The sequence below is a fragment of the Dasypus novemcinctus genome, chromosome 5 (assembly GCF_030445035.2).
Source record: "Dasypus novemcinctus isolate mDasNov1 chromosome 5, mDasNov1.1.hap2, whole genome shotgun sequence".
Lineage (NCBI taxonomy): Eukaryota > Metazoa > Chordata > Mammalia > Cingulata > Dasypodidae > Dasypus > Dasypus novemcinctus.
Window position 1 is genome coordinate 199,333 of NC_080677.1, and position 24,087 is coordinate 223,419.

At 48.8% G+C, this 24,087-nt stretch overlaps 1 protein-coding gene and 1 non-coding gene across 3 annotated transcripts in view; both read left to right on the top strand.

Moving 5' to 3' along the window:
* The window catches only part of VOPP1 (VOPP1 WW domain binding protein), a 125,002-nt gene that overhangs the window by 74,966 nt on the left and 25,949 nt on the right, over positions 1-24,087 (top strand). The window lies entirely within an intron of this gene.
* On the top strand, positions 822-950 carry LOC111765248 (small nucleolar RNA SNORA44). Its single transcript, XR_002797643.1, has one exon. It is a non-coding gene; the product is annotated as a small nucleolar RNA SNORA44 (small nucleolar RNA).

A 24,087-nucleotide genomic window follows, 5' to 3' on the forward strand; every position in this document is an offset into this window, starting at 1 on the left:
AAAGCTATCTGCCACTACATTCTGAGAAGGGTTCTGTGGTTTTCATCTGACTGGCAAAGGGGTCCGTGGAACAGAAAAGCTTAAGAACCCCTGCATTACAGTGGAGGTTTTGAGGAGAGGGAGAAGGAAAACTCTGTGTAATATGCGGGCATTTTGGGGACATTGGAATTGTCCTGCCTGACATTGCCATGACAGATACAGGCCATTATATGTTTTGCAGTAACTTACAAAATTCATGGGACAGAGTATGAACTATAATATAAACTACAATCCATGGCAGCAGTGCTTCAATATGCGTTCATTGATTGTAACAAGTGTACCACAGCAATGAAGGATGTTGTTAATGTAGGAAGGTGTGGGAGGAGTAGGAAGTAGGGCCTATAATCCCCTATATATATATGTATGTATGTATGTATGTATATTTTAAAGACTTTTTGAATTTCTCTCTTCCTCCCTTGTGGTATGCATTTGCTATCTGCTCTCTGTGTCCATTCATTTTGTGCTTGTCTTCCTTTTTTTTTTTTTTTTTTTTTTTTAGGAGGCACCAGGAACCAAACCTGGGAGCTCCCATGTGGGAGGGAGGTGTCCAATGGCTTGAGCCACTTCCGCTCCCCACTTGTTCTGTCTTTCAGTGTGTTTCCTCATTATGTCTCTTCATTGCATCATTTTGCTGTGTCATCTTGTTGTGTCAACAGCTTGCAGTCTTCCTCGCCTTCTTTAGGAGGCACTGGGAACCAAACCTAGGACCTTCCTTGTGGTAGGCGGGTGCCCAAGTGCTTGAGCCACACTTCTACTCCCTATTTTTTTAAAGATTTATTTTACAGCATGTTCCCAGGGTCTCTGGCTGCTTGTGGCCACGTGATTGCCAACTGCATGCCAGAACAACCTGGAGAGACTCTGACAGCCCAGGTCAGCAGTACCCGCAGCTACCACTCAGCTTTCCCATGGTGTCTCAGGACCCGGGCTTGGAGGCCCACGGCCAGGTGTTTCGATTTCACCTGTTTCGGCGTGTTCCCATTTGTTCTGCAGGTTACCCCTGAGTTCCCGGTGTTAACAAGTCAGAAGACTCCAGCCTGTGGCTGGAGCAGGGCTCAGATACCTAGAAAACCGTCCTCATCTGAGTGTGGACCTAGGTTTGGGAAAGCACTGGGAAGAGGCAGGCTAAAGGCACCCGGCTGCTGTTAGGTGGAAATTGTGGCCACAACAAGCAGAGTCCTTTGCTTTTTGTTTAGTGCTTACATCCGTTGTGTCTGACACATTGGTGACCAATGAAAGATTTACTCTGTGGAAAAAAAGATTTATTGATTTGTTTTATTTATCCCTCCCCACCCCTCATTGTTTGCACCTTGCTGTGTCTGTTTGTCTTCTTTGTTTCTTTTAGGAGGCACCATAAACTGAACCCGGGACCTCTAATGTTGGAGCAAGGTGCCTAATTGCTTAAGGCATCTCTATCCCCTGCTTTGTTGTGTCTCTTGTTATGTTTTTCCTCTTGTGTCTCTTGTTGCGTCAGCTCATCATGCCTGCCTGTCGTGCCAGTTTGCCGTTCTGCTTGTCCTCTCTAGGAGGCACCAGGAACCTCTGCTCCCTGCTTTGTTGTGTCTCTCATTATGTTTTTCTTCTTGCATCTCTGGTGTCATCTTACGTCAGCTTGCCATGCCTGCCAGTTGTGCCAACTCGCTCTGTTCTTTAGAAGGCACCGGGAACTGAACCATGGACCTCCCATGTGGTCGGCGGGAGCCCTGTTGCTTGAGCCGCACTGCTTACCCACCCCCCCACACATATTTTTTATGTAACATTTATGTAACCTAAAGTATCTTTTTAAAAGTTTTTTTAAAAGGTAATTTTTAAAAAATGAACCCCTGTATTAAATGGAATTAATGAATACTACCTGCCAGGACCATTCATTAATTCCTCTCATATAACATTGAATACAATGACTTCCATACACACACTAAGGGAGAGAGATCCAACATTTAGGGCCCACGAGTCACGGATGAGCGCGGCACGTGCCTGCTGTCCTTCGCCCACATGTGCCTGCTCCCCCAGCGACGGGTGTGCCCAGCCCCGGGCAGAGCGCCCCTCTCCACCAGCCATTTCAGCCCCTCTTCCCAAGTCTCCATCGGGCCGGGAGGCTTCTTCACAACGTGGAGTTGTGTCTCTGGGCTCCTTGCTCTTCTGTGACTAGTTGATGCCGTGAATGAGTGAAGTGCTGTTCACAGGTGTCAGCGGAGGCCCCAGAGGCCAGAGGAAGAGCCGGCGGCTGGGCCACCTTGCCTGAACGCCTGAGCCAGAGGCGCCACGGTCAGCTCCAGGGTCCCCGAGGCATTGCTGTGCGCCCCGGGAGGAGGTGCTGGTGTGGGCTCTGCAGTCAGCCCGGGACTCAGAGGAGAGCTCCCGTGTGTGCAGAGGTCTGTGGATGCCCACCTGCCGGCTCTCCTCGGGGCAGGGTTGGAGGCTTGAGAGATGCGCAGAGCAGAAAAGGGTGGAGCAGGGCAGGGGTGCTTCCTTCACTGTGCCTTCCACACACCCCTTTCCCAAACATTTGTTCTTGTGCCATGACGGGGCTGGCGAGCACAGCCCTTGGGGACAGATGTTCTAAAGAAGGATTTCTGTTCTCCCTGCAGTCAGTGAAGATTCCTGGTGTATGCTGGAGACCATGTTCCTGTCCTCAGAACAGAGAAAGATTTCTCGTGATCTTCCACTTAACAGCTGTAGCCCTGAAATGTGCTCTTTCTCTATATTCTGTAACTGGACTGTTTTCACTAACACTAAATTGTGAATATTCTTCAGTATGTAAATCGTGATTGCAGAGTATTCTCTAAGGATGTACCATAAGTCATTTATGTATTTTCCTATATTACTTGTACTTTCAGATGGTATCAGTTTTTTTCTTATTGAAGGTCCACAGTTCCTTATCTGCAACTTTGAAATTTAAAATGGCACTATAGGCAGATTTACTTGGCACCAAGAATGGATTTGAACAGACAGGAGGCTATTTATATTCTTTTCTAAATTCCACTTAGTATGATGTTTTGTATATTTCACTGCACATTCTTCTGGTGGTACTGTGTAATACAAAGCATATGTGTATCTTTTTCATGAATCCCCCAAATTCTGAATTCTCTGCCTATCTAGTCCCAGGAATTTTGGATAAAATCTTAGACTTGCCCCATAACTTCAGTAGACATCTTTGGGCAAATATCTTTATGTCCAGAACTTACTACTGTGTATCAGAGAGGGATGGATTTTCAGAACTATAATTGCTGGATTGAAGATTATACTTATTTTATATTGTAATAAATAATGCTGGCCAACTCTCCCGTAGTATACAGTCCAGCTGTCGGTGGGCGAGAGCACCTATTTCAAAGGCATCCTCTCTAGCTCTGCATTTAACATTTGATCAGAGTGCACTTTGTACTGTTTGAGTTCGTGTTATTTAATGTTTGCTCCCATCTGTGGTGAACTTCCTTCCTAGGGCAGTGTCCCTTCTGCTTAATGCAAAACACTTATGCTGTGCCAGGAAGCACAGCAGGTACGTGGCTGTCCATGGCTGAACAGGAAAGGGCTGTTCTTCAGCTCGTGGAGGGTGTAAAAGACAGATGCCTTGAACAGCTGACGATGATATTATACACCGTGAGAGCTGTAGAAATGGAGGTTCAGCAAAGAGAGGAGGATGGTCTATAGATGGTGTTGGGAAAGACCCCCAGAAAGGGCTAACAGTATTGGTTGATCATTGAAAGTTGAGGAGCAGCTTCAGAGCAAAGAACTTGGAAGTGTATGAAGGTGTATGGCGTATTTGGGGAACCATGAGTCTAGAGATTAGTTAGGGTGCTTAGAAGATGGTAGGATGTATTAGGGTTCTCTAGGGAAACAGATCCAACAGGAGATATTTGTAAATTGTATTAGATTTTATAAAATTCTCTCATGCAACCATGGGGATGCACAAGTCCAAATTCCACAGGCAGGCTGCAAACCAGGGGCTCTGATGAAGGTACTTGATGAGTTCCCAGGAGATGCTGAGTGACTGAAGTAGAGCTATAAATTATCTTGAATGCTGAACTCGCTTCCTCTTTAAAGGCATTCAGCTGATTGGGTAAGATGTCACTCATTGCTGATGACAATCTCTTTCATTGATTGTAGATGTAATCAGCCATCTATGGAGTCAACTCACTGATGATTGAAGTCCATAAATGTCCTGTATTACAGTTAGCTCAGAGCTTATTTGACCAAACAACTAGGCACCATTACCTGGCTGAGTTAAAACATTAACCTAACCATCACAGTCCACCCCTTGTCAACTTGGCAGCCACACACATCACCTTAAACCATACTTAGTCTCCAAATAAAAACAATAACATACATACATATATATATTTTGCCTAACAGTATTCAGCTGTCCTGTGTACAACTGGAAACACACCAATTCCCTACAGAATAGAGTGAAAATCCTTGGGTAATTTTCACTCTTAAACTTGACATCCTTAAATATTAGGACACGAAACTAATACAACGTATGTCTATTATAAGTGAAAAGGTTAGGGAAGAAAACAAAGATACTTGTTTTATGTACATATACAAACATACTCATAACAAACAAGGAAGACAGCCCTCGTTTCTGTAACTGGTCACATGGTGAAGTTCATATTTATCTCTACCTTCTTTCATACCCGTTCCATGTTCCCGTTACCCTCAGCAAGCACTTGAGCTGGCTGTGGTTCTTTGCCTGGTGTGGTGACCCAAACTTTCATTTCCGAAGATTCAGGCCACTGTTAGTCCTGCTTGGATTGGGTTGTTGCAGTTTTCCATTGACTTAATCACAGGGCATGGCAGTACCAAGAGACACTCCAGAGGATCTTCTGTATTCCAGGCAAACTCTTCATTATCTCCATTGTGTAGCTGTAGCCCTATTTCCCTTTGATAGTCAGGATCAATCACCCCAGCAAATGTAGTAATTCTCTTCCTTGTCTGTTGATTCAAAGGTAAGAGGAGCCCAAAGTGGCCAGGTGACAGTCTTAACTTCCAGTTCAATGGAATCATTGTTGGGTTCCCTGGTGGAAGTACTCCTCCTTTTGGGACCAAGACCTATAGACCAGGAAATTTAAGGTTGCAGGAACAGGAAGCAAAAATTTTCCTAGTGGGTCACTAGGGATAATGGTGAATGGTGCCACTCCCATTTCTACCCCTTGATTCCTGGACCTCTGAATCCTGGCTATGGGAGAAACAGCACCACAGAGTGGATGCTGATTTAGAGCATACACAACCTCCTGGAGAATACTGCCCCAGCCCTGCAAGGTTTTACCACCTAATCAGCACCATAATTAGTTTTCAAAAGGCCATTCCACTATTCTGTCAATCCAGCTGCTTCAGAATGATGGAGAATATGGTAAGACCAGCGAATGCCACAGGCATATGGCCATTCCAACACATTGTTTGCTGTGGAATGGGTTCCTTGATCAGAAGCAATGCTGTGTGGAATGCCATGGCGGTGGATAAGACATTCAGTAAGATAGTAGTTTTGGAAGAAACACTGTGTGCAAGAGAGGCAAATCCATATCTGGGGTGTGTGTCTATTCCAGTTAAAGCAAATTGCTGCCCCTTCCATGATGGAAGTGGTCCAGTGTAAACAACCTGCCACCAGCTCGCAGGCTAATCACCTCAGGGACTGGTGCCATATCAGGGGCTGAGTGTGGGTCTCTGCTGCTGGCAGATTGGGCACTCAGCAGTGGCTGTAGCCAAGTCAGCCTTGGTAAGGGGAGGTCCGTGTTGCTGAGCCCATGCATAACCTCCATCCCTTCTTCCATGGCGCATTGTCCATGAGCCCATTAGGCAATGACAGGAGTGGCTGGGGAAAGAGGCTGAGCATTAGCCACAGAACAGGTCTTCTTATCCACTTGATTAAAATCTTCCTCTGCTGAAGCCACCCTCTGGTGAGCACAATATTTTCATGTTTTTTGCCCACTCAGAAAGGTCTGGCCACATACCTCTTCTCTAGACTCTTTGTCATCAATTTTCCAATCATGTTTCTTCCAAGTCCCTGACCATTCAGCCAAACCGTTGGCAACAGCCCATGAATCAGTGTACAAACTCACCTCCAGCCATTTCTTCCCAGGAAAATGAGAAACCAGGTGCACCGCTCGAAGTTTCTGTCCACTGGGGGGGATTTCTGGACATCCTTCAGGGATGTGGGTGCCTATGGTGCACCCACATATTGTGCACAACCATCTGTAAATCCAGCCTGAGTTTTCTCTTCCTCTGTCAACTGATTGTAAGGAAGTCCCCAAAGGCTTTTCCCACCTGTGGGCTGGGAAGGAGAAGGTAGCATGGCAGGAGTGATGACCACGGGCATTTGGGCTACTTCCTCATGTAACTTACTCAGCCTTCAGGACCTGCTCAAGCCCCATCTCATACATACCACGTCCACTTTACGATGGAGTGCTGCTGTGCACGCCCAGCTTTATGGTTTTGCTGGGTCAGACAATACCGAGCTCATGATAGGCAACTCAGGCCTCATGGTAACTTGATGGCCCATGGTTAAGTATTCAGTCTCTACTAAGGCCCAGTAGCAGGCCAAAAGCTGTTTCTCAAAAGGGGAATAGTTATCTGCAGAGGATGGCAGGGCTTTGCTCCAAAATCCTAAGGGTCTGCATTGTGGTTCTCCTATCAGGGCCTGCCACAGTCTCCAGACAGCATCTCTGTTTGCCACTGACACTTCCAGCACCATTGGATCTGCTGGGTCATATGGCCCAAGTGGTAGTGCAGCTTGCACAGCAGCCTGGACCTGTTGCAGAGCCTCTTCTTGTTCTAGTTCCCAATCAAAACTAGCAGCCTTTCTGGTCACTTGGTAAATGGGCCGGAGTAGCACACAAAATGAAGAATGTGTTGTCTCCAAAATCTGAAGAGACCGACTGAGTGTTGTCCCTCTTTTTTGGTCACAGAAGGAGCCAGATGCAGCAGCTTATCCTTCACTTTAGAAGGAATATCTTAATGTGACCCACACCACTGGACTCCTAGAAATTTCACTGAGGTGGAAGGCCCCTGTTTTGTTTTGTTTTTTCAGATTTATTTTATTTATTTCTCTACCCTACCCCCCCTCCAGTTGTCTGCTGTCTATGTCGATTTGCTGTGTATTCTTCTGTGTCCACTTGTATTCTTGTCAGTGGCACTGGGAATCTGTGTCTCATCTTGCTGTGTCAGCTCTCCATGTGTGCAGTGCCACTCCTGGGCAGGCTGAACTTTTTTTTGTGCGGGGTGGCTCTCCTTACGGGGCGCACTCCTTGAGTGTGGGGCTCCGCTACACGGGGGAACACCCTGTGTGGCACGGCACTCCTTGCGCGCGTCAGCACTGTGCATGGGCAGCTCCACACGGGTCAAGGAGGCCTGGAGTTTGAACCCTGGACCTCACATGTGGTAGACGGATGCTCTATCCATTGAGCCAAATCTGCTTCCCAGAAGGCCCCTGTATTTTTGTTGGATTTATCTCCCATCCTCTGTCACGGAAATGCCTTGCCAATAAGTCTAGAGTCTTTGCTCTTTCTTACTCTCTAGGTCCTATCAACATGATATCATCAATATAACGGGCCAGTGTGTTGTCTTGTGGGAGGGTGAGATCAAGAACCCCATGGACAATATTGTGACATAGGGCTGGAGAGTTGATACATCCCTGAGGCAGAACAGGGACGGTATACCGCTGACCTTACAGCTGAAAGCAAACTGTTTCTGGTGGTCCTTACTAATAGCAATTGAGAAAAAAGCATTTGGCAGATGAATAGCTGCAAACTAGGTACCAGGGGATGGGTTGATTTGCTCAAGCAATGATACCACATCTGGGACAGCAGCTGCAGTTGGAGTCACCACCTGGTTAAGTTTATGTTAATCTTCTGTCATCCTCTGAGATCCATCTCTTTTCTGCACAGGCCAAATAGGAGAGCTGACTGGGGATGTGGTGGGAATCACCACCCCTGCATCCTTCACATCCTTGATGGTGACACTGATCTCTGCAATCCCTCCTGGAATCCAGTATTGCCTTTTTTTTTTTTAAGATTTATTTTATTTATTCCTCTCCCCTTCCCCCTGTTGTCTGCTGTGTCAATTTGCTGTGTGTTCTTCTGCATCCACTTGCATTATCCTGCGGCACTGGGAAGCTGTGTCTTTTTTTTGTTATTGTTGCGTCATTTTGCTGTGTCAGCTCTCTGTGAATGTGGCACCACTCCTGGGCAGGTTGCACTTTTTTCACGTGGGGCTGCTCTCCTTGCAGGGTACACTCCTTGCGCATGGGGGACCCCTACGTGGGGAAGCCTCTGCTTGGCATGGCACTCCTTGCATGAGGCAGCAGCACTCTGCGTGGGCCAGCTCACTGTGTGGGTCAGGAGGCCATGGGGATCAAACCTGGGTCCTCCATATGGTAGGTGGACGCCCCATTAGTTGACCCATGTCCACTTCCCATGTATTGCTTTTGATTTACTATTTTGCTAGGTGGGGGCAGTTCTAGTGGCTTCCAGTTGACCTTTCCTACCATAATAGCCCTCACTACACAAGACAGGGATCCAACGTGGGGATTCTCCCAGTTGCTGAGTATGTCTCTTCCAATTATGCATTCTGGACCTGGGGAGATAGCCACAGGATGGGTCTGGACCCACTGTGAGATGATTCCATCAATCACCAAGTCTCCATAAGCTCCTCCTCTGACTGGTGGACCACTGTGACATTTTGGGTCTCCTGGAATTAATGTTACTTCTGAAATGTCTGATCATTTCCTACTCTGGTAGAAGGCTGTATGTCTCCTTGGGGAAAGCTGGGAGGAAGATGAACAGTATAAATTTTTGACAGTGTAAGAGGATCCTTTCCCAAGGCGACCTGGCCTTCTTCTCATTCAAGGGGCTCTGGGTCTGTAAACTGCCTCAAGTCTGGAAATTGATTAAGGGGCCATGATTTTCTGTGTCTGTAATTCAGCTTAGGTTTTGTTCACTCTACCTAGCACTCTTTGGCTTATACAGATCAGGTAGGAATTCAGTAGACTGCCCGTGTCTTCCACTTCTAGGTATCCCATGATCTCTTAGCCAATGCCGTGGCCCTGTGGGACTCTTGACTATTTCGATTGATTGCTGCTTTAAGGCTGCCTGTCAGTGTGGCAGCCACACCCACCTTGTCTTTGGTGATTAACTGCTGATACTTGGCATTTACCACCCCGAGATCCAGCCATCCCCGTGGTGTTGAAGGACTCTAGTTCCATGGCTGCAGTTCCCACAGTCATATCTGGGCTACAGAGAAGAGAACTGCTGAGCTCTCAGGGATGACGGAGTTAGTCTTACAAATTTATTCCTCACAGTCCTGGTGAAAGGTGTGTCCTCTGGACGTTCCTGGGGATGGAGGGGTGGGCAGGTCTCAAATGGCAAATCCGTTTCAGCACTCCAGTCTCTCTCAGCCTTTGAATTCCCTCTTCTACTGTACTAGAGGGTAAATCAGGCATCTCAGCCTCAGACATTTTAGGCCATCTTTTGGTCCATGTTTCAGTCAGCCACCTCAACAGAGCCTTTTCTAACCACATAAGCTACAGCATTGAATCCAGAATTTTTTCTTAGTGGCCCATATCAATAAATTCAGCCTGATCTAACTTTATATTCCTTCCACCATTATCCCATACTCTTAGTATCCATTCCCATGCATATTTCCCTGATTTCTATCTGTTACACAGTTCTTTTAGAATATAGAGTACTTTGTCATGGGTCATGCTTTGTACTTCACCTTTGGGGGCTTTTTGTGATTTTAGTCTAGTGATAGGTCTGGAAGAAGAAAGGAATGGTGGGGGTGGGTAAGGAGAAGTATTAGAAATGCCTTACAAGCTACTGACCTCAGGGCATTCCTTTATATTTTAATCCGGTAAAACAGGATTAATCTCTTCAGGCAGGGGTTGGAAGGCAGACTTCTCTGGGCAGGGTGGATGTTGGCCAGTACATGCTTGGAGTTTGGCTGGTACCTGCCTCTGGGCTGGGAGAAGGTCCAGACTCCCTGGTGCAAGCTGGAGGCTGGGAATAAAAGCCTGGCATTGTGTAGTCTCCACAGGGCAGGCCACCACGGGTTTATCTGGCAAAGTCTCAGCAGAATTTAGGGTTCTGATGTCCCCACCGATGTCAACTCATATGTTTCCATCCTAATCCTCAGGGTTCCACTTCTTTCCAATCAACGCCTTCACTTTAACAGCAGACACCTTCCGAGGTTGAGATTTTAGTTTCCTTTGTAACTCTGCTACTCTAGCAATGAGACTATGAGCCTGGTTTTCAGAGATCTCAAGTCTGTGGCTGCATGAAACAAGATTTTCTTTTCAGAGCCCACATGCAGCATTTAAGTTGCAAATTTGAAGCCTTTAGCTCATCCCTTTCTTTTGTATCCAGAGTATTTAGGAAGAGCCAGCCAACATCATTGTACCTTTTGACTCCACAAAAGCTCTATTAAGGTATCAAAAACACCGTCATCCAGATCCTGGCCTCTCGTAAGCATGAACGTAGTGGAATCCAGTGGTGATATTTTGTGTATCTCCATTGTCAACTGTCAACTGGCCTCTTGATTATTGGAAAGGAAGTCATTAATACCCTTGAGTCCAGTTAGAGTAGAAAGCCAATCCCAGAACTCCCGGAACCACTTCAGAAGTCCTATTTTTAAGATTCTGTTTCTCAAGAACCGCTCCTGGTACCAAGCTGTATTGGTCAGGGCTCTCTAGGGAAACAGAACCAGCAGGAGATATCTGTAAATGAGATTTTATAAAATTCTCTCACGTGGCCGTGAGGATGCTCATGGATGCACAAGTCAAGATTCCACAGGCAGGCTGCAAACCAGGGGCTCCAGTGAAGGTCCTCAATGAGTTTCCAGAACATGTTGTCTGTCTGCAGTAGAGCTGGACATTCTCTCTGAACGCTGAAATCGTTTCCCCTTTTCAGGCATTCACCTGATTGGATAGGACATCACTCATTGCTAACAGCAATATCCTTGGTTGATTGTAAATGTAATTGGCCATCTATGGAATCAACTCATTGACGATTGAAGTCTGTAAATGTCCTTGTATTACAGTTAGCCCAGAGCTTGCTTGACCAAACAACTGGGCAGAGTTACCTGGCCGAGTTACCACATTAGCCTAACTGTCACACAGGACATGAGAGAAAACGGGTAGGATGGAGCTCAGTGAGAAGGGGCTTGAATGACTTTGATGCGTTGAGACTTTATCCCACAAACAGCAGGATGATACTTACAGGCTGGTCATTCGGCAGGCTGCTGGCAGCTGTGCAGCCGTTGGGTGGAGGTGGAGGGCAGAAGTGAGGAGGCTCTGCCCGTGGTCAGGAAAAACATGGAGTGTCTGACACGGGAAACTGCCATGAGGAACAAGGCAGTGGGTTTGCCAAGTGCTTCTCAGAAGACGTGATGTGGAGATACAGGGAGTCGGGTAACAGAGGTTGCTGGTTCAGCAGACAATGAGGCCATGGAAAAAAGCAGATTTAAAGAAGGATTTAACAAAAGGGTAAATAGGAATGTCAGTTGCGCCTGTCTTTGAGTTTGAAATTCTTGCAGAACAGAATTGCAGAGACTAGAGCTAGAATATAAATTTCCGAGTCCTGAGCATGGAGATAATAGGTAAGCAGCTCAAGTTAAAGAGAAAGTAAGCCAGGGTCAGCCTGAATCTAAGCTTGCAGAGCTGAGATAATGGTTACCAGCATCTGTCTCCCGTCTAGATCTCATGGCCAAACACATATCGTTCTATCTGCTTTCGTCATGCCTATGTTAGTTCAACGATAAGAATTCTATTATCTGATTAAAACCCTACAAGGTCATAGAAGGACCTTGATTTTTTCATTTCCTATATTACCTCACTATTCTGGGCCAATTTTTTTTTTTTTTTTTTTTTTTTTCACATTTAATCAACCAGAAACTAGCAGGGTCAGACCCCTATTTTTCAGTACTCTATATTATATACTCTATGTGCTGTGTATTTTGTATTTAAAATCAGTTGAATAGAACTGATTTTAAATAACCAACAATTTACTGAAAAGAGAAAAGGAAAAACTCCCCCCAAAACACAAGTATAGAATTTCAGAAACCCTGGAGTTAGTGAAGTCCACAGTAGATGAAAGCCTCTCAGTCCATTTTACCTCAGCTCTGGATGTGGCTGCGCTCTCGGACAGCAGCTCTTCAAGGGCTGAAATGGGAGGAAATGAGCCTCTCTAACCCATATGGTCTGTTAGTTTTAGGCTTTATTATAGTAAGCATGGAAATGCTTTCTCCCGCAGCAGAAATAAAGGTAAAGTTCCCCTCTGTAGATCCCGTATGCCCTCCAAGTACAGTGTCTCGTGGTTCTGCAGATCTGAGAAGGCGTTTCTTGACAGATACCTGGAGGGCAGTCGCCCCCCACCGGGCCCGAGGGGGGCCTCTTCAGCCTGGCAGTCCCTCCTGCAGGACACTGTGGAGGGCAGGAAGAGCCTCGTCCCCAGGGCAGTGGGAGTGGTGGGGCCCTGTGCAGCGCCCTGGGGAGTCATCCGGAACAGAACCTCCAGGGGTGTGTCTGTGGAACTGAATTGTGTTTGCCCCCAAAAGCCAGCCAGGTTGTCTTCAAGGGGAGACGGGCCTGGAGGTCTGGGAGGGGACATGAATCTGGATTTCATCGCTCGATATTTCAGGTTACAGATACGGAGTTCTGGTCCAAATAAATAGGCCAGTTAGGAGGATTCGTCACTGGCGTGGGAGTGGGCCTGTAAAATTATGGTTAATAAAATAGGTGGAGGGAGGGCTCTCGTGGGGTTCGCGCTTGGCTCCCTCCTCGGCGTTTTGCTGTTACGAAACATGGAAGGCCTGCTGAAGCAGCCCTGTTTACAGATGGCAGGGAGAGGCCTGGGCTCCTCCTTCTTTGTGTCTTGACTGACAGAGAACTCATATACTGTAAAATTTTCCTCCCCTTTCTTTTTATCCAGGTGGACAGATTGGTCAGAGTCTGAAACAGCTGCTGAGCAGTTGTCTGGCTGGGTGCTGGGCTGCGGGCCCGCTGGGTGCCCACGCCCACCGTCTCCTGACACTGTCTCCCCTCCGTGCAGCCACCTGGGCCGCGGGGCCAGCCTCACCTGGGCCGCGGGGCCAGCCTCACCTGGGCGGGGCCCTCGCCCTCAGTCCCTCTTTACTCCTTCCTCCACACACTGTGCTGGCCTGCGTAGGATCGTAGGAGCTCCAGTTTTGGAGTTTCGCTGTCGGGACGTAGTTTTCAACCCCAAGCCTTGTGCTCCGTGACGTGGCAATGGAGATAGCGGGCAGTGTCGTGCTGCGACGGTCCCTGAGTCATCTGCCACGGATCGCAGCGCAAAGGACGAGCAGCAGCCCGCCTTCCTAGATCCCACTTAGAAAAGCGAACGCTTCCATTGACAGAATGCGGATCCATAAAGCTCCTGAGGACGGGAAACAATGGGCCAGATTTCCTAAGATTCAAGTTCAGTATGGATAAGAGCCTATATTTAGGTCCCTAAATCTTGCTCTGCCAGGATAGGATGGAAAAACAGGACATACTGAGAAAAGCTTAGAAGTTTCATTTCAAAGAAACTTTGTTATGGCTGCTGAAAAAGTTAAATATTGTCTTAGGCTGCAGTAAGTGTAGAAATGAGAGTGACCTGGAATTCTTTCTGGTGATGGAAACCAAGATTGTACCCAAACAGGGTATGCTTTCTCTGAGGAGAGAGGCCTTGGGGCACCCCGAGAGCCCCTTCAGGCGCCGAAAGGGTGGGATGCTCAGCCACGGCCCAGGGGCTGGAGAAGCTGTGCAGCTGGAGAAGCTTCAGCAGGGAGGGGTCGCCGCCGTGGGGCTAAGGGGGTGGGATGTACACTCTCTAGGCTCTTCCTGCAGGGCGTGGGGGTGGGCTGAGACCCACAGGCAGGCCTGGCCCCATCCCCAGAATCCCACCTCCCCTTTGGAGTTCTCTGCTGAAACCTTGAACAGCTCCGATTTCATTTTTACAAGGAGCTCAGTTTCTCAAGGCAACCTCTGGCAACCCTGTCAAGCCTGGGTTCTCTGACAACCCCGGAATTCCGTGATTCTAACCCAGAAGCCACCTTGGAGCACCTGCCACAGCTCTGCGGGGGAGCTGCAGATGATACAGATGATAATACAAATAGGGTAAGAGATAGGTCCTGGTAGCAGGGAACCTGTAGTTTAATTGAAGAGACCAACCAACCTGGCAAACTAAGCCAGTTGGGACTGGACAGGAAGGAGAGCATGGTCTACAGCAGGGACATACAGGGGAAGTGGCCTTCCGAGACTCAGCCTTGCAGGTGAGTCAGGGTCAGGGAGGGGGGAATTGACCTTTTAGTGGAATGGTGTTGACAAGAATTTGCTTACATTTTCTTTAATTTTCTTTTTTTTAAGCCACGCCCTGTTATTTTTAACACCAAAAAATTACAACTCCCACAAAGTCTATCTTTAGGTATCATCCCAAACATTTTATATTTTGCTTATATTTAGTTGTCCATCGGGTGCAGGCATGATTTTCTGTGACTAGGTTTAAATATAACCAATTACAAACAAATGCTAACGAATTACCTTTTGACACTAAATGGAAAAGTTTATATGTAGCATGATTTTTTTGTGTTTGTTTTTAAAGAAAAGTTGTAGATTAACAGAACAGTCATGCAGAAAACACAGAATTCTCAGAACGCCGCCCCCACCCCCGTTTTTAATGCTTTGCATTTGTGTGGTACATTTGTTACACTGGATAAAAGAGTATGATTGTACTAAAACTTCCCCTTTTTAGCCACATTCAAATGTATAATTCAGTGCTGTTACTTACGTTCACAGTGTTGTACCGCCCTTACCACCATCCATTCACCCCAAGTAGAAACTCTGTACCATTTTAACATTAACTTCCATTCCCTACCCCTACCCCATTCCCCATACCTATATTCTAGATTCTGTAAGTTTGCTTATTCTAATTATTTCGTAACAGTGAGATCATACAATATTTGTCCTTCTGTGTCTGGCTTATTTTACTTAACTTGAGCTTTTCAAGGTTCATCCATGTTGTGGCATGTATCAAAACATTGTTAGTTTTATGGCTAAATAATATTCCCTTGCATAGATAGACTGTGTTTTGTATATCTATTCACAGGTTGATGTTGGGTATTTTTTTAATAGAAAGATTTTGTGACTTTACAACAGTTGGCTCTTTCCTGACCTGGATACATGATCTGTTTCTAGTTTTCAGAGTGTGTGACCCAGGAGCTACAACTCTAATGGCTAGACCCCTTTCCTTGTAGAGAGTGATAAGCTTGACACATGCTCACTTCTTAGACTCCTTTTAAAGTTAAAAAAAAAAAAATGTATTAAAGAAGTCATGCCTAAAATACAGGGTTCCTATGTACCACCCTATTAGTAAGGTCTTGCATTAGCCTGATACATTTGTTACAATTGATGGGAGCACTTTTTTATAACTCCAACTGATTGTGACCCCTGGTTTGCCTTAAGGGCTCAGCATTTGTTTGTACATTCCCTTTCTAAGACTGGAGATTCCAAAAGGGACCCTCCTGTTATATTTGCATTTTTTTAAAGATTTATTTATTTCTCTCCTCTTCCCCCCATTGTCTAGTCTCTCTGTCCATCGCTGTGTGTTCTTCTGCATCCACTTGCATTATCTGGCGGCACTGGGAAAGTGTGTCTCTTTTTTGTTGCATCATCTTGCTGTATCAGCTTTCCGTGTGTGCAGCGCCACTCCTGGGCAGGCTGTGCTTTTTTCACGCAGGGTGGCTCTCCTTGTGGGGTGCACTCCTTGCACATAGGGCACCCCTACACAGGGGCACCCCTGCGTGGCATGGCACTCCTTGCATATGGCAGCACTGGACGTGGACCAGCTCAGCACACGGGTCAGGAGGCCCTGGGGATCGAACCCTGGACCCTCCATATGGTAGGCAGATGCTCTATCAGTTGAGCCACAACTGCTTCCCCATGTTTGCATTTAATCACCCTAATGACACTGTAGCAGTTTGATATAATTGATGATTTCCAAAAAGAAATATTGGATTATGCTTGTAATCTGATCTGTACCTGGGCATGATTGAGTTATGATTAGGGATTTGAGCCCCCACCCCTTGGTGGCTGGGGACTCACAGATAAAAGACATGGTAGAGGACAGAGTTGAGGGTTTTTAATGTTGGAGAATTTGATGTTGGAGTTTGATGCTGAAGATTTAAACTGGAGCCCTGTGAAGTCAGCGCACAGAGGAAAGACAAGCCAGCCCCAGGAAGAAAGGAACCTTGAACCCAGAGAAAAGCAAGCCCTAGGAACAGAGGAACCCAGGGAGCCTGAACCCTCTCACACGTCGGCAGCCATCTTGCTCCAAAATAGACGTTGGTGAGGGAAGTAACTTATGCTTTATGGCCTGGTATCTGTAAGCTCCTACCCCCAATAAATACCCTTTATAAAAACCAACCAATTTCTGTTATTTCGCATCAGCACCCCTTTGGCTGACTAATACAGACATATTTCTAACTTATAGCACAAAATCTTCCAAACATATGCTTCCTTTTATGTTATGCACCTAAGGACCCCACTGCCTACCATTTACACCCTGATTTTATCTCTGTATTGTTCTCTGACCTTTTAGGAACTCTCCGTTTGGTTCCTAGAATGCAGAGATGAATGCTAACAGAAAGCAGTTCCAGAGATCCATTTCTCTCACTTAAATGCTCCTTTCAGTCTTGTGATGTGATCACAACCCAAGGTCTATACTTAGAAATGCTGAAGGGGGGATTTGTTTAAGAGTGATCCTTGTTCTTTCTCCTGAGAGTCTGGGAATCTGTACAGCTGACACACAGAGTGGAATGAGGAGAGAACACCTGGCCCATTCTGCATCAGAACGGTAGAGGTTGCGGGCTTGGGCCTGCGGGGCTTTTGGGGTAGCAGTACCATTTTGAGGCTTGGGGCTCTACACACAGAGAGCTGCTGCATCGGAAGGTGAGCTCATTTAGTGTGCTAGACTTGACTGCTCCTTTTAATTAAGCTAGCGCTACACTTGGCATTCTCTTTACAGTTGCAGCTGCTTGGCATGTCAGCAGGTGCGTGCTTTATTTAGGCCCCAATTCACCAGCAGGCTCACTGGAAGAAAGAGGCAAAGAGCAAGGGGTGGCAGATCCGAGCATGAGTGGTTGCACCCTCCCCCTCGTGGCCCACACCCTCCTTGTGGCCCGCGCCCTCCTCTTAGTGGCCCGCACCCTCCCCTTCGTGGCCCGCCCCCTCCTCTTCGTGGCCCGCGCCCACCCCCCTCGTGGCCCACACCCTCCCCCTCGTGGCCCGCCCCCCTCCTCTTCGTGGCCCGCGCCCTCCCCCTCGTGGCCCACCCCCGGTGAGCGTTCTCATTGGAGGCAGGCAGAAGCTCATGTGTACTACAAGGACGCTTGAAGCGAATGGCCTTCAGCTCAGGGTGAGCGTGGAGGCCACAGCCTGGGTTTCGAGAGCAGATAACCAGTTGACAGTGTGTGTTTGCTGCAAATGTTCCAAGCTTGGGTCTGGTGAGTGAGCTAGAGCCCCGAGGCGGTGAGTCTTGGTAAGAGTGATTTGAATCAGGACTCAGCGCCCATTACGCTCCTGGTCTTTAGGACAGACGTGTTCTCAGTCTGAGATGCAGTGTCTCCAGCCCAGACTGCTAGACGAGCTCTACACAGGTGTCGGAGCGTGAGGCAAGTCTTGCCTCCACTGCTCTTGGAACACAGTAAAGGTGCTACGTGGGCTTGGGTTTCAGGGCAGCAAGTGCGTCCCGATCGTCCTGTTAGCTGGACCCGCTCTTGAAAGGTTAATCAGTGACGGGATGTCTCCCTGCTTTCCTCTTTCATACCAAGTGCATGGTTTCCAGATGTGGATGGGCTCCAAGTACTCCAGCTCAGCGGTGCCCAGAAGAGCCCAGGCAGCTCTGGAAGCAGGCAGGGGTAAGCCAGAGAGAGACAGGGAATCGCCCAGGGCGGCGGAGCAGTGGAGCAGCGGCACTCAGCTGGGAAGCATACAGGCTGCGTGCCCTGAGCCGCGGTGGCTGCCATCCCACCCTCAGCCTGTCACCTCCTCCTCGGCTACCCCTTTCACTTCCCTCTCAGCCCCCGTCCCCTCCTCCTCAGCCCCCCATCACCTCCTCCTCACCTCCCTACTCACCTGCTCCTCAGCCCCCTTTCATTTCCTCCTCAGCCCCCTGTCACCTCCCCATCAGCCTCCCTTTCCCCTCTTCCTCAGTCCCTGTTACCTCCTCCTCAGCTCCCCACTCACCTCCTCAACCCCCATCACCTCCTCAGTGCCCCGTCACCTCCTCCTCAGACCCCCATGACCTCCTCCTCAGACCCCCATCACCTCCTCCTCAGCTACCCCTTTTACATCTTCCTCAGCCTTCCCCACCCCCTTTCACTTCCTCCTCAGCCCCCCCTTTTACCTCCTTTGCAGCCACCCCCTGTCACCTCCCCCTCAGCCTCCCCCGCTAACCTCCCCTTTGGCCCCCATCTCCTCCCCCTCAGCCTCCCCATCACTTCCTGCTCAGCCTCCCCCGCTTGTCTCCTCCTCAGTGCCCTGTTTCACCTCTTCCCCAGCCACCGCCTTCATCTCAGCACCACCACAGCTGAGGCAGGGAAGCAGGGGCCATTCCCACTGGGGAGGAACTCCATGGAGTCCTGCCTCCTAGAGTTGGATGCTCGCAGAACATTTGTTAGTACCATTTGGGGCAAAGATAGCCCTGGCCAGACCCAGGACTCCATCCACGTCCCTCCGGCAGAAGGCTTGGGACTAAAGCCTGCACCCTTGACAGCAGGAAGTGACTGACAGTCGGGGCACTTGGGCCAGTGGCGGCCCAGAACTCCCAGGGGGTGAAAGAAGCAGAATTAGAATCAGTTGTCAGCTACCATGGTTGATTGGCCCTGGGATTGACTTCCTTCTCTGTAGCCTTTGGTTCTTCCCCAAACCCGCCAGCGTCTTGGTGTTTCTTGGTCTCTCCTCCACTGCCCTGCACCCCTTTTTGTCCCTTCCAGTTGGTTCCTTAGCATAAGCTGTCCTCCATTAGAGTGCAGTCACAGCACACTCTGTAATGCTTGGTTCCTGGCTGCTTGGGAGAGTGTGCCTGAGGAAGAAGAGGCATCTCCAGGGGAAGTAGAGAAGGTGGCCCTATGAAAAAGAACGGCTCAGCATTGCCAGAGGGGCAGGGCTACCGAAGGTATTGTATTCATGCACGCTGTATTTGTCAGCCAGAGGTGCCCTGATGCAAAATACCAGGAGCTGGTTGGATTTATAAAGGGTATGTATTTGGGGTAGGAGCTTAGATACCAGGCCATAAAGCATAAGTGACTTCCCTCACCAAAGTCTATTGTCACGTGTTGGAGCGAGATGGCTGCCCACGTCTGCAGGGTTCAGGCTTCCTGGTCTCCTCTGGGCTCAGCTCCTCTGTTTTCTCCACAAGGTCAACTGTTCTCCATCAGGCAGTTAGCTCTGTCTCTCTCCCTGGGGCTCCAGTTTAAGGCTTCAAACTCCCAACATCAAAACTCCAACATCAAAAACCCTCAACTGTCCTCTGCCATGCCTCTTATCTGTGAGTCCCCACCCACCAAGGGGCAGGGACTCAACGTCCTACTGACACAAGAGGTTTACTTGATTAAGTAATCAAGTAAGCCTCTGAATCCAGTATAATCTCATATGCCCAGAGGAAAAGACCAGCTTACAAACACCATCCAATATTTCTTTTTGGAATTCATCAGTAATATCAGAGGCTGCAGATGCCGAGTCCATGCTTGGCTGGGAGCAGGCAGGACATCCCCGAGGCTTCAAGCCTGGGGCTGATAACGCCTCGCTCATGAGGTGCTTTGGGCATGAGCGGGGCGTTGTGCAGCCGAGTAACCTGGGCGTAGACGCGCTCAGCACCTGCAGCCTCTGTCCTGGGCTCTGTTAGTTTTCTGCTGGTAGGGAATACATTACCACAAACTCACTGGCCCAGAACAACACACGTTTCTCGACTTGTGGGCCCTGTGGCTCAGAAGACCTGGCGCCTTGGGGCTGTGCTCCACCAGCTCCGTCAGCACCCACCGGGCTGTGCTCCCATCTGACCCTGCTGGCAGGCGTTGGCCCTGGAGGCCATCGGCTAGAGCCTCTTGTTCCCTTCCGGGGAGCCCGCGCTTGCTCTCAGCTTCTGGAGAACGCCGTCGTGTATAGCCAGGCAGCCCACTCATGACACGGCAGCTGACTCCTGAGGGCCAGCAGGGGACTCGCGTCTGCTGCGGTAGAGACGCACCTGACACACCACCGCATGTACCATCCGCAGTCACCATGGCTGACCCGGCACCATTTGTACCCTCCTCTCTCAAGGGGAGAGGTGGCCGTCCCAGGCACCAGAGGAGGGAACCTTGGGGGCCATCGTAGGACCCTAGCAGCCCCATCATCACGTCCTTCACAAATTTAGCCTAAGTGCCAACTCTTGAAACTGAAAACTTCATGGTAGGAAACAGTCCCTTTTTTTTTTGGTATTAAATCATCCGACTTCACCTGCTCTAAAAGCAAGACATTCTTTCTCTTGAATCCTCTCGCTTCTCCACACATATGCACTCACATGTGCAGCACAACCAAGACCATTAAAATCCTAGGTGAAATGTGGCCCTCCGTGCAGTGGAACAGTTTGAACCAGAAGAGAGATGACGTTCAGCTGTTTGAGCCCCGACCGCGTTAGGCTAAGTGAAATAGCAGACACTGAAGGACCAGCCTTGTGATGCCGCTCCTGAAATATCCAGCCTCAGCAAATGCACTGGAACAGAAAGCAGAGTAGAGGTCAGCCGCCAAGGCTGGGAGGAGGGGAGTGGAGTTCTGCCGAGCGAGCACAGGTTCTCTTCGGGGGGACGACTAAGCTTTGGCAATAGATGGTGGTGATGGTAGCGCAAAATTGTCAATTACTCTCACCCAAATGAACATTTAATAATGGTTAAAACGACTGAGAAACATCGATTGTACACTTTGGATGGATGGCATGGTGTGTGTATAAAACAGCTGAAAAAATTTTTTGAGGGACTTTTTTTTTTTAAGATTTATTTTTTATTTATTTCTCCACCCCCACTCCCCCCCCAGTTGTCTGCTCTCTGTGTCCATTCACTGTGTGTTCTTCTGTAACCGCTTCTATCCTCATCAGCGGCACAGGAATTGGTGTTTCTTTTTGTTGGCGTCAGCTCTCCGTGTGTGTGGCACCATTCCTGGGCAGGCTGCACTTTCTTTTGCGCTGGGCAGCTCTGCTTATGGGGCGCACTCCTTGCGCGTGGGGCTCCCCTACGCGGGGGACACCCCTGCGTGGCAGGGCACTCCTTGCGCTTGCGCGCATCAGCACTGTGCGTGGGCCTGCTCCACACAGGTCAAGGAGGCCCGGGGTTTGAACCAGGGAACTCCCGTGTGGTAGACAGACGCCCTATCCATTAGGCTAAGTCTGCTTCCCTTGAGGGACATTCTTAAAAAGGGTCAAGGTCCCAAAAGAAATTTCTTTGAGCCTTTTCCAGATTAAACGAGACTAAAGTGACTTGACAATTAAATGTTAACGGGTGATTCTAGAGTAGAAAAAGTAATAATGTTCTTTCATCAGGTGTGTAAAGGTACCACACAACTGCAAGGAGTTAATAATTGGATGGCATATGGGAACTCTGCATTTTATGCCTGGGTTTTCTGTAAACATGCAGTATCTCTAATAAAGAAACAAAGTTGAGGCCACCAAAAAATGAAAAAATTTTGTTACAAAAAACAAAAACAGTGTTCTTGAGGAGAAGGGTCAGCTTCGGCTCTGCCCTGTGGGATACGGCCCGTGCCCAAGCACTCATCTCCAAGTCCAGTGCAGGACCTGGGAGCCCAGACCGAGCCTGTGGCCCGGCCTCGGAACCTACACAACTTGGCAGCTCCCTCGGGTCCCTGCTCAAACGCCCTTGTCGTTGGGTCAGCCCCAAACACCAGCTTAACACTCTCTTACTTGCCCCCCCACCCCGGGCTCAGCCTGCCGCGCCTGGCTCTTTGCCATCGTGCAACAGGTGACCACCAGCATGTGTTTTCCTCATCGCTTGTCTCCCTCCCCTAGACATAAAGCTCCTCCACTGCCTGGGACTTCTGCCTGAGTGTGGATGGCCCACCTCGGAACCCCGCACAGCCCAGCTCCTCGAATCTTCTCAGTGGACGCCCACTGGGTGGTGACGACCAGCAGCATTTTTAGGCACATGTTTCCGTGGCTGTGCTAGACGTTGCATCAAACATGTTTAACAGGCAAATGTCATTAGCTTTTGGGAGCATCTAATCGAAAGCATGGAGCAGGTGTAGCCCAGTGGTTGAGCGCCTGCTTCACACGTACAAGGTCTGGGGTTCAATCCTCGGTACCTCCTGGAAAAAAAAAACAGAAATCCTAACAACTTAAGACACCATATTTGTGGGCCATGGAAGGGTGAGGTTGAAAAAGTCTCCTAGTCTGGAGGTGAAATGGAGTGTGCATGTGGTGCGTCTCTCAACTCAGTGTGTCTTTTAAGTGATAGACAACTTAGCTGAAGTGGTTCACTGGGTGTTTTATGAGAGGTAGCATCAACCCCTTAGAGGCTTAGTGAGCTGCCAAGGTTGAAAAACCAGGGAGAACCAGGCTGGAGCGTGGCTCTGCTGAGGTCCATTCTTCATAACTAAATATTTTCCAGGGAGTTATTTTCCTATTTGTCTTCTTTTCAGGAGGTATTAGGAGCCAAATCTGGGACCTCCCATGTGGGAAGGAGGCACCCAATCACTTGAGCCACCGCTGCTTCCTGCTTGTTGTGTCTCTTACTGTGTTTCCTCACAGTGTCTCTTCATTGGGTCATTTCACTGTGTCATCTTGTTGTGTCTCCTTGCTGTGCCTGCCTGTTACGTCAGCTCACTGTCTTGCTTGTTTTCTTTCGGAGGCACCAGGAGCTGAACCCAAGACCTCCGTGGTAGACAGGTGCCTAACTGCTTGAGCCACATCCACTTTCCAAATGTTACTTTTTTTAGGAGGTACCAGAGAATGAACCCAGGACCTTGTGCATGGGAAGTGGGCACTCAACCACTGAGCTACGCCTGCTCCCCTTTATACCTTTTTCAACATAAAATAAGCCTGTTTGTATGGGAAGAATGTACAAATTCAGTGCCCAGGGTCTTGGATTGAATTATATATTTCTCCCAATTTCTTTTTAAAGAAGAGAACTGGCAGGAACCTCAATCATAATTATGTGGTCATTTGGTGTAACTGAGAAACATCCCCCTTCATTCATGCCCTGAGACTCAAATCGCTTTCATGAAAGCATCCTCTGGAAATACCCAAGTGTGGAACAAAAGGGCGTGAGCTGTCACAGCATTTTCCCTTTTCAAAAGGGAAACGGGGTTGAGGAAGAGCAAAAATACTGGTGGAGCCAAGCTGACTCATCAGAGGCCTGTGCTGAGTCCCCCCTGGGCGCAGGCCTTTCTCCCTCAGCCCTTCTGGGTGAAGAACGACTGCCGACCGTGTCCCTGAGCGGGTCCCCCGCCCGGGACCCTGAGGCCTCCCACGGCATTGGGGTATGTGTTGAGGGCGGCGGGCACTGACCAGTGCCAGTTGCTCTCGGTACTTTCCATAAGGGATTCTACAACCTGAAATGGCACTGGAAGGGGTCCTGCCTGCCCCCATTTTCTGGTACACTGTGAGGTTCACAGAGGTTAGAGAACTTGCCAGAAATGCCACAGCTAGTGAGGTGCAATTCGAGGACTCAAGTGCCAAGTTGCCTGACTTGAAAACCTCCGTTTTCAACCTGTGGCCTTGTTTGTGAGGTTTTCCACCTTTTGGCCACAGGAAGGGATCAAAGGCTGAGCGAGAATCAGTGGCGCGCCAGTCTGTTTAGCGCTCCCTCTGTTGTGGGCCGGTGGCTTTGATGCCTGCCTTTGGACGTGAGGTGGTGGGTGCATGCACCTTTGACTCCCGTTGGCCGTGCCATCGCCGCAACCGAAGGACAGTGGTCAGCTCCAGGGGCTTCATGAAGCACCGTGGTGGCTGCCCTGCCCTCTGCCTCACCCCCGCAGCCCCCCGGGAACAAGTAAACAAGTCCAAGCCAGACCACTCGCCAGCTTCC